Here is a 10,701-nt window from a genome sequence, read left to right on the forward strand (position 1 = left end):
GAGGATGAGGCCGGGGCTCCCAGGGACAGGCCGGATGGGAAGATGCTATCCGCACAGCAAGACGAGCCCTGCTGAGGGTCAGGGGGCCCCTGCGTGGCCAAGTGAGCAGAGAACTTGAGCCCCGAGCCCCGCCTGCTGCCTTCCGACTGATGCCCCTCCTGGATAGTTCATGCTCACTGTCTCTCCTCCGTTCCTCATTCCCCATCATTCCTCCTTCCGCTTCTTTCTTTTTCCTACGTTTGTTTACTTCTCATTCTTGAACCAGCCCAGATCTCTCGTGTGTCTCACGAGGATGCAATTGTGATGCACAGGGCAGCCATCAGAACTAAACAGCCTGGGTTCAAGTATGAACTTTGCAACTTACCCGCTGGATCATCTGGGACAAGTCATTTAAACTCTCTGGGCTTTGGAGTGGGAGTGGGGATAAGAAGCGGAGTCCTCTGAGCAGGAAATTGTGAAGCTCAAATGAAATGATATATGAGGGCCTAGGCCTGGGTCTGTCCCTAAATCACAAGCCGTGACAAGCAAGTTATTGCTGGGGAGAAGGTTGTAATCTGCATAACTTGTCTCACCCTGTGGCTGCCTCTGGCTCTTGCCCTGGTCCTGGGCCAGTCCTTGCTCACACTGACCTTTGAGGACTCCCATAGCTTTGGCTCCTGAAGCCCTGAGGACCTGTGTGCCCTTACTGTGTAACTTTCCTCCCCCTTCCCTTCCGGCCCCATCCTTGCGGTCCATTGTTCTCTGCATCTGGTCCAGCCTAAGTCCCTGTCTGGGGAACCCCCAGCCTCCGTTCCCTGTCTCAGACTTTTATGTCTCCCTCTCCCACACCTTCCTCTCTCTTTCATGTGGGTCTTTCCCCTCCCTTCCTCCTATTCTTCTCTCCCCCTTTCTGTTTATGACAAAGTCCCATAAACAACAACTCCATTGCTTCCCCCAATGGCCTCTAGACATGTTAAAAGGTGTCCTCTCTCCCATTTACCTCAAGAGGTGAAGTACAAGAAGAAAGATGTGAGCAGTTTGCTTGGGTGGCCCTTGGGATGGGCTTGTTAACTTCTCACTCAATAGGTTGTCCCTAATATTCTCCTTGCCTTACACCCTACCTCAAGATTGATTCTAGGGGTTTGTAAAGCATTTGAGGTGATGTGACTTAAGGCCAGTGCCCCTAGATAAATGTTTGCAACTAAGTCCTTGGAGCCAGAGATGCCCCATTTGGACAGTGATAGAAGCCAGGGCTTGTTGGTTTGTCAGCATGGAGGCCCATGGCTGTCAGGATTGGGTGGCTGATGGACAGCCATCTGCACTTCTTCCCTTTCCCTGTATCCACTCCTGAAGGCTTCCCCATCATCTCACTAAAACTCATTTATCATAGCAGGGGTCCTGAATCCATGGGGTCATTTCCTATGGCATGACAGGAACTGACAGGCCCTTGTAAGCTCTGAGACATTGCATAGGTGACCTCTCAGAGCCTTGGTTCATTTCCTTCTCTGAGAGTGTGACTGTCACCCATCTCGTGAGTTGATGGTAAGGATTAAGAAGACCATACACATGACGAGCTCAGCACAGGACCTGGCACACAGCACACAGTGGACTATGACTGTACCTTTTGTTATCTCCCAGGTTTTATGCCTCCTATGCAAATGGTGAAGGTGGCCTTACATTTGCCCTTTGACTTTTTTCCTTTTTTCCTTGGCCAGGAATCCTGTTTCCCAAGTCTCTCTCAGTTTGGCCTGGGCAAGCTGCTGCACTAAAGGGGAGTCAAGTGGCCCTTCAGAGATCAGGGACACAGTGGGTCATCTACTGACAATGAGACACTGAATGGCCTTGCTTTCTGGCCTGCATTCATCCCATCGTGTGCCAGCCAGTGAGCAAGATAAGCAACCCACAAGGGGCTTATGGTCTAAGGTGCTGGTGGTGGGGAATGGAAAAGGCTGGTACAATGGCTCTGGGTTGGGGCCTGGTGGTGGTCATGGAGAGTGCTGGCTGACTCCTGGTGGACATGGAGGAGTTGGCCAGAGAAAGGTGGGTGGGCAGGGGAGAGGCAGAGCAGGCAGAGGGAGCTGACCCCCAAAGGGGCCAACTGGCTCCTGTGTACCACAGTAGGGTCCATGTGGTAGAGAGGAGAGGGGAAGGTGGAGCTGGAGATACAGGCACAGGTCCAGATGATGGAGACTTAGGGTTCCATGGTAAAGATTTGAAACTTGTGCTACAGGCCATGGGGAGCTGCTGGAAGGCTCAAAGCAGGATAATGAGAACAGCAGCAATATGCCAGGCTGGGTCCTGGGTGCTTTACTTATGTCCTCTCATGCCAGCCTTACAACCAAGTTGTCAGGTGGAAGAGGCTGAGCACAGAGAGTTGGGCAACTTGTTCAGGGTCATGCAGTTTTGCCTTCTGGAAAGCCACTTCTACTGCACTTTGGAAAGTGGGTTGGAAGGGAGCAGCAAGGAGGGAGGGAGGCTCCCTGAGAATGCTGCAGGGGAACTTGGATGCAGAAAACTCCAGTGGTGACAGTGTTTCCAGAATGCCATCTGGTGGCCAAAGGCAGGGAGAAAAGCGCAGAGGCACAGACAGGGGACAGCCACCAAGACCAGTCCTGTGCTGCCCAGAAGACCATAATGCAAGAAGCTGCACACAGATGACATAAGTATCTCATAATGGAGAAACTGATGTGGACCAGTGCCCCAGAGGGAATGAACGAAGTTCAGGATTTTACCTATGTCATTTATATTCTTGAAAAGACATTGTTTTATATATATTTATTATATATTTTGTATATATAAAAAATGTAAATATACTTATTATAAACATATATTTATTTGTACGTGTGTGTGTGTTCATGTTTTGTTGTCCTGACTGAATTTAGAAAAAAGTAATGAGAGAGCCTGGCACGGTGCACATACCTATAATCCCAGCATCTTGGGAGGCTGAGGCAGGAGAATTGAGAGTTCAAAGCCAGCCTCAGCAACTGAGCTGGGCGCTAAGCAACTCAGTGAGACCTTGTCTCTAAATAAAATACAAAAAGGGCTGGGGGGTATGGCTCAATGGTAGAGTGACCCTGAGTTCAATCCCAGGTACAAAAAAAAAAAAAAAAAAAAAAGAAAGAGAGAGAGAGAGAGAGAGAGAGAGAGAGAGAGAGAGAAGAAAAAGGTCATGAGAAAAGTTTGAATTTGGATTTCACATGTGGTTTTTCACTGTTGCCATGTGCCTGTTCTATTCACATTAAGGATATAATGCTAATATAAAACTCTATGATTCTAAAGCTAAATAAATAAATTTTTAAAAATTGTAAAAGAGGGCTGGGGATGTGGCTCAAGCGGTAGCACGCTCGCCTGGCATGTGTGCGGCCCGGGTTCGATCCTCAGCACCACATATCAACAAAGATGTTGTATCTGCCGAGAACTAAAAAATAAATATTAAAAATTCTCTCTCTCTCTCTCTCTCTCTCTCTCTCTCTCTCTCTCCCCCCCCCCCATCTCACTCTCTCTTTTAAGAAAAAAAATTGTAAAAGATTCCACAGCTAGCAAAAAGGCATCAGACTTTTTATAGGCCTCTGGGATTGAGGTCCTGTTTAGTCATTTTCTCTCCTTGTGTCTGGCTGAATGGAGTTGTCACTAGTTTGTCTGTAAAAGGTTCATTTCCATGAGTTTTGAAAAGAGGTTTGAAAGGGCAGGAGTAGCAGTCTCAAACAGATTTGAAACAACTAAGGACAGCCTCCCTTAAGTCCAAAATATTTTTAAAAAGAGGGCAGAATTGAGGTTGGTCTCCAGAGGCCTTGCTCACCACCAACTTGAAGCTGCTCACATGTGACCCCTTGGTCACAGGGAGGGGCCAAGGGGTGGAGTGGGAATGGTGAAGTTCACAGGATCTTTTCAAAATTCTTGAGTCTTGAGCAACCTCAAGGGGTCACACCAGTAGTGTGGGACTCTGCCCTTTGGGGCCTCACGAGCCAGCTATGAAGGCTGAGGTCCTGCTGGGCTGGCTGCCCACTCTCAGAGATCGGGTCTTCTGGACAGATTCATGAATTTGCTCAGCAGCTGCCACTGCACCATACAAGGCAGCTCTGATTTAGCCAAGAAGCATTGTCATTCTAGTCCGGTAGGTGGCTGTACCATCCAAAAATCAGCCTGCTTTTTCAGAAAGATCTTATTGAAGTTAAAGCCAAGAATCTTTTTTTTTTTTTTTTTGTATTGGGGATTGAGCCCAGGGGCACTTTACCACTTAGCCACACCCACACCTCCATCACTTATTATTTTATTTTATTTTTAAAATTTTGAGACAGGGTCTCGATAAATTGCCAAGGCTGTATCGTGGGTGCTTTTACCTAGTCTCACTAAATTGCTGAGGTTGGCCTCAAACTTGTGGTCCTCCTGCCTCAGCCTTCTAAGCCACTGGGATTATAGGCATGCACCATCCTGTGTGGCAGGGCCAGGAATCTTGACACAGGGGACTCAGCTAGATGTTCTGGATCACCAGCTGGTTACCAGCTCCAGTCACAGCACTTTGTGGATTTTGTTGGGACAGATGATAGATGTTTGCTCACATACAATGACACCTCTTTCTGGGTCCAGTGCACAAAGAAGTATGCATTTTCCAAGGAGAAACTAGCCAAGCAATAGAAATATTCAAGAAAAGAAAAGGGCTTATGTCTTAAGAGTGGCAGTTCTCAATTTGCAAAATACCAGGGATAGGACAAGAAAATTCATACTTCTCCCTCTCCCAGTCTGCCAGAGTATTCTATAATTTCCAGCACAATTTAACCTCCTTCTAAAATGCTTCATCTTTCAGATCATTTGGGGCAGGATTGGGGAAGTTGGTTAGATCTTTTTACTGGAAAGAGCGCTTAGTTGGTCTATATAATAAAATTATAGCTAGATGGGAGGAGGGGGGTTGCTGAAAGTTGAGGAAATTACAAAGAGGACTACACTAGAGAACAAAAGAGGCTGGGAAGAACGTAGACCGGAGAAGGCAAGGGCTTTAGAATGAATTGTTGCAAACTACAGACCTCCTTCCTGATTTTCAAGAATGCAAGAAAAGATTGGTTTTGTCGTCCAAACTTATTTTGTGCCTTGGTAACTATAACATGACTCCAAAATTGGACCACATGAGTTCTTACCCAATCCTCAGATTTTATTCTGATACATTCCAGGCAATTCAGACATGCAACCTGTCTCCTCTCCAACCTCATTGAGAACCTTGATTAGAAATTTTCAGAAGCACCAGCAAACTTGTAAGGACCAAACTCTAGAGCCAACTACTATGGTTTGGATCTGAAATGTCCTCCAAGTACTCATGTGTTGAAGGATTGGTTCCCAATACAACAATGTTCAGAGGTGGGTATTTGGGAAGGAGACTGGATCATGAGGGCTCTAAACTCATCAGTGGATTAATCCATTAATGGATTCACACTTGAATGTACTGTGGAAGGTGATTGGCACTGTAAGAAGGGGTGGGTCCTTGAGAGGACTATATCTTGTGCTGAGCCCCTGGCACCACCCACCTCCTTCCTGGCCACCATGATGTGAACAGCCTTGTTCTACCACACCCTTCCGCCATGATATATTGCCTCACCATTGACCCAGAAACAATGGAGTTAGCCAAACCTCTGAAACTATGAGCCAAAACAAATCTTTCTCCCTTTAAGTTGATTTTCTCACATATTTTGTTACAGGCAGAAAGTTGACCAATACACTAATTCCATAGCTCTATAAGGAAGCTGGATGCTTCCTTTCCCAGCATCCTCCTGGATCCCACCTCTCCCTAACAGCCGTGTCACAGCTCATCACTTACCTGGTTCTGTCTCCATATGTCTGCACATTCTTCTGTCTACTTCTTGGACTCCTTTAGTTTCCCTTTCTTTTGACTCCCAGGTGCAAGCACTTCTCCCAGATACTGACCTCAGCTCTCTCTTCTACTTAAGTTATTGGCCCAGATAGAAGTTGCCAGATTTGGCCAATAAATATTCAGGACACCTAGTTAAATTTGAATTACAGGTAAACAACAAGTACTTTTTTGGTAAAAGTATTTTTATTTGACAACTGTTTTCAGAAATAACCAATGTTCTTAACACAAATTTCTTTCTTTCTTCTCTCTCTTTTTTTTTCTTCAGAATTTTGGGTTCCACAGTGAATTTCAAAATGTATCAGTAAACACATACAAAAAAATCAAACATATTGACTGGGTGCATCATCTGTTCATGAATATTCAGAAGCTGACTCTGTTGATTGGCCTTGTTATGTACTCAGCATTTCTGGGTCACTCCAGGATCGAACTGTTCTCACACTGAAAGAACCACCAGGAGGAAACCGGGATCACACTCAGTCATTAAATCATTCGGTCATCCAGTCACTCATTTATTTGGTGGAATTCAGCATGTTCTTCTCTGTTTACAAGGTCAGTTTTGTTGGCAAGAGAAGTAGCTCAAGTTGACCCATATTTTCCCTTCCTCTATACCACTGGTTTTTGTTTTGTTTTCTTTCCTTCATATAGAATTTAATCAGCCTAATTCTCTCCTTGCTTCCGAAAGGCTCTTACAGGAAGGAAAATGAGTCTTCCCATCGTTACATAAATTCTCACGGGGCTTCCCTTTACAAGTTTATGACAGCCAAGAGTTGAGCCCGGAGCTCTGAGAGAAACAGCCACACACTGATTTATGATGGCAGCTGCTGCTAAATCTCACCTCTCTTTCCTTCTCACAGAGCCATGTTACCTTGGGGTTACAAAACTCTTTTCACTGTTATTCAGGGGAATAATAATAAAATGCCAGGTTGCAAGTATAAACATGATCATTCTGTGCCTATTATTGTAAATCAAATTTTACCTTGCAGGTAAAGAAGCACAGAAGACATCTTCTACTGTCAGCAACCTCAAGCCTTTGTAAGAGTCTGTCTTTATTGAACCCTGGGATGACCCATGTTATTTGGGCTGCACTGACCAGGGAAGCTGGTCACACAATGATTTGGCTATTTCTCCTTACAGACCCAACTGACCATTTTCCTTGAGAAAGCATTGGCTTGGTTCAAGCATAGCGTTAGGATTAATGATGTGGGCTCAGGTCTCCAATTGCCTGGGTTCACAGCTTGGATCTGTAATTGACCATCTGTGTGACAAGGGCAGACCAGTTAATTTCTCCATGATTATTTTCCCTAGCTTTAAATTAGGAATGGTGATGATAGTGATGATGATGATGATGATGATGATGGTAACTATGTTATGGGGTTGCTGTAAGATTTAGCTTAGTCAATACACAGCACTTAGAGCAGAACTCTAAGTAAGGCATGGTAGCACTCTGTTATTTACAATTGCACTTGTAGTATAGATAGCTCCTAAGTTTTCTGTTTTTTTAGGATAAAGTCTCCATTTAAAAACAACCAACTTTTTAGATTCCCACATGAATGTAGACTTTTAAGATCTAAATGATGAGCAAATAAACAATGATAGTTGATCAGCAAGAATTCAGCGACACTTTGGTACTAGGTGGGACTCACCACCATTCAGTCCTCCCTAGGAGCTGAGCCAGGGCTTCCTCTCCATACTGCTGCTCCTCCATATGTCAAGGGCTTGATTCAGGAGTGCTTTGTGCATGGTGGCTCTCAGAAAGGAGGCTGTGCCCACTGGGAAGGTAGGAGAAGCTCAGCAAAGTCCCCGCACAATCTCTGATGGTGGAAAGCTTGTGTCCACTTAATGGCCTATGTCTGAACCTCTGGTCTAGGTCACACACTCCACCCTCTCCTAGACCTAGGCGCCATCATCTGGGAACAGGAGATAGAGCTGGGTCTCTTCTTCTGCCTCACTATATTCACATTATGTCCTAAACTCTAATACTAACTTCTTCAGGACCTTCTCTTATAGCTCTTAGGCCAGAACTGTTTTGTGTTGTCTGTATTTGTTATAGCAAATTGTAACTTCTTAATTGTCTTATAGACTACTGGAGAGAGACTGATGAGTCATGGGTCCTAACCCTGGTCCACCATTTTGTGACACTGGTCAAATAACTTCATCCTTAGGGCCTCAATTTCCTCTTTGTAAAATAGGAAGACAAAATTACCTAAGATGTGGGGGTCCTAAGCATTTTTTTAAATGAGACAATGCATGTAAAGTGTTTAACACAGTCCCAGGTTGGGTATGAGGGAAAAGCTCATTGGAAAAGACTTACCACACCTACAAAATAAAAGTCACTAAAGTCAGTTATTTTCATGGAGTCTAAAGGCAAAATTATTAAAAGACTCTTTTTATCCAATTCTTTATTCAAAACTAGATTCTAAATATTTGACTTTTAACATCCACGAAACTATTAACCCTACTCTGAAATGCTCTCCTTTTCTTTCTTGTGACCTTTGACATGAGATCATGACATGATGTCATAATTTACCTTCTGCTACAACTTTGTGAGAATTTCCTGAGCTGGTTCTTGGGCCTCCTCATTTTTTGCATCTCTGGGAGGTGTCTCGTCTCTAGTCTGAGCACCCTGAGGTAGAGTTGTCATGCGTTTTGCTCCTATGGCTAAATGTGAATAGTGACATTGGTGAATAGTTTTGGAGATTCTGCTTTTTTCCTTTGCATTTTTTTAAGACATGTTTTGGTTTGGTTTGGTATAGTCAGGTTTTTGTTTTCTGACAATCAAGATTTGTAGACAGAAAGTTAGGAGTGATTATTGGTATTTCAAGTTTTCTCTAGGTTATAGCCAGTAAGCCCTTTGGGTACTCTGATATACCCACTTGTTTTTCCTTTCTCTTGGGTACAGAAACAACTACGTAAATTTCAGATTCCAAGGAAAGATTAAAATGCAGAACTTCTTGTTAAAAAATTACTAAGAATTTCAAGATGGCAACATCATAGCATCAAATCAAATCAGAAGCCCTTCTAAGTCTGGGACCCTTCTCAGTGCAGTCTTGTGTGACTGCAGGGGTTGTGGCCTGCGAAGCCAGTCCTGCCTGGGAGGCAGGTGGATAAGAGCTTTTGAATCTTATGAACTTGGATCAGAGTCCAAGCTCTGCTATTAACTTTTGGGGAGCAAGAAATATAGAATGAGCAAGACACAGGAGCTCATTAGATCATCAGAGGCACATTAGTTTGATGGTTCCCAGGAGTAGGAGCTAACAGATCTGTATTCCTTTTAAATACTGAGAACAGTGCTTCAAACCTAAAATAATTTTTAATTGGGATACAATTCACAGATGATAAAATTAAACCTTCTAAAATGTATAATCCAGATGCTGCCTCAACCATCCAGCTATTTGGGTGGTTGAGGCAGGAGGATCACAAATTTGAGGCCAGCCTGCACAAGTTAGAGACTGTTGTCTCAAAAAAAGATAAAAAAAAAAAGGGATGTGGGGCTGCATCTCAGTTATAAGTGTGATCACTAGCAAACACTTGGATTCGATCCCCAGTATCTCACACACCACAAGGTGTACAATCCAGTGATATCTAATACATCCACAAAGTTATGCAACCGTCACTGTTCTCTTAATTCCACAATGTTTTTATCCCTCTTCAAAATACCCATCAATAGTCACTTCCCATTTCCTTCTGTTTTAGCCCATGGCAACTACTAATCTACTTTCTGTCTCCATGAATTTGCCGATTCTGGACAGTTCATATAAATGGAAAAATACAATATGTGGCCTTTTGTGTGACTTATTTCACTTGACAATGTTTTTAAGATTCTATTCATGTTGAAGCATGTGTTGGTCAGCTTTTCATCATTATGACAGAAAACTTGAGAAAACCCACTTAAAGGAGGAAATATTTATTTTGGCTTACAGTTTCAGAAGTTTTAGTCTATGGTGGGTTGGCTCCATTGCTTTGGGCCTGAGACTAGGTAGAGCACCATGGCTGGAAGGAGCCGTGGCAGAGGAAAACTGCCCAGCAGGTGGGAAGCAGAGAGAGACCAACTAACTGGCTGGAGATATGATATAGTCCCCTACAGAATGCCCCTAAGGACTCACTTTCTCTAACTAGGTTCCACTTCCTATAGTTTCCATCACTTCCTAATAGTTCATTCAGGTATAAATAACATTAATGAATTGATCCAATGACTCAGGGGCACTCGACCACTGAGCCACATCTCCAGCCCAGGAAGGACAGGGTTAGAGACAGGGTCTCACTGAGTTGCTTAGCGCCTCCCCATTGCTGAGGTTGGCTTTGAACTCATGATCCTCATGCCTCAGCCTCCCAGAGCCACTGCAATTACAGGTGTTCACCATCGAGCCCGGCTTCCATCACTTTCCCAAATCCCCACCTGTGAATATCACTGCACTGGGGACCAATCCTTTAACATATGAGCCTTTGAAGGACATTCCAGATTCAAACCATAACAAATCAACTATCAGTACTACTTTTTTATTGCTAAATAGTATTTCACTGTATGGATATACCACATTTTGTTCATCCATTCATTCATTGATGGAAGTTTGGGTTGTTTCCACTTTTTCAGTTTTGTGAATATTACTGCTATGAATATTCATGTACAGTATGCATTTTTCAATTCTCTTCGGTATATATCTAGGAGTAGAATTTCTGAGTTTCATTTTAACTCTACTCTTAATTTCTTGAGGACCTACCAAACTATTTTCCAAAGTGGCTGTACCATTTTACATTCCAATTAACAGTAAATGAAAGTTCCAATTCCTCTACATCCTCACCAATTCCTGTTATTTTTATTACAATCATCTTCGTGGGTGTGAAGAGGTTCCTCATGATAATTA

General features: G+C 43.7%; 1 protein-coding gene across 2 annotated transcripts in view; it reads left to right on the plus strand.

Annotated features, from left to right (window-relative positions):
* The window catches only part of Dele1 (DAP3 binding cell death enhancer 1), a 40,218-nt gene extending 30,607 nt beyond the window's left edge, over positions 1 to 9,611 (plus strand). The window contains exons 11-12 of one of the 2 annotated variants that reach the window (XR_013437872.1): positions 6,105 to 6,388; positions 6,823 to 9,611. The gene's annotated coding sequence lies outside the window, so the exon portion shown is untranslated. Of the gene's footprint in view, positions 1 to 6,104; positions 6,389 to 6,521; positions 6,776 to 6,822 lie in introns of those variants that run through there. The other variant, XR_013437869.1, reaches the window with a different exon arrangement.
* Positions 9,612 to 10,701: the final 1,090 nt, after the last annotated feature.

Source organism: Ictidomys tridecemlineatus, chromosome 1 (genome assembly GCF_052094955.1).
Source record: "Ictidomys tridecemlineatus isolate mIctTri1 chromosome 1, mIctTri1.hap1, whole genome shotgun sequence".
Classification (NCBI taxonomy): domain Eukaryota; kingdom Metazoa; phylum Chordata; class Mammalia; order Rodentia; family Sciuridae; genus Ictidomys; species Ictidomys tridecemlineatus.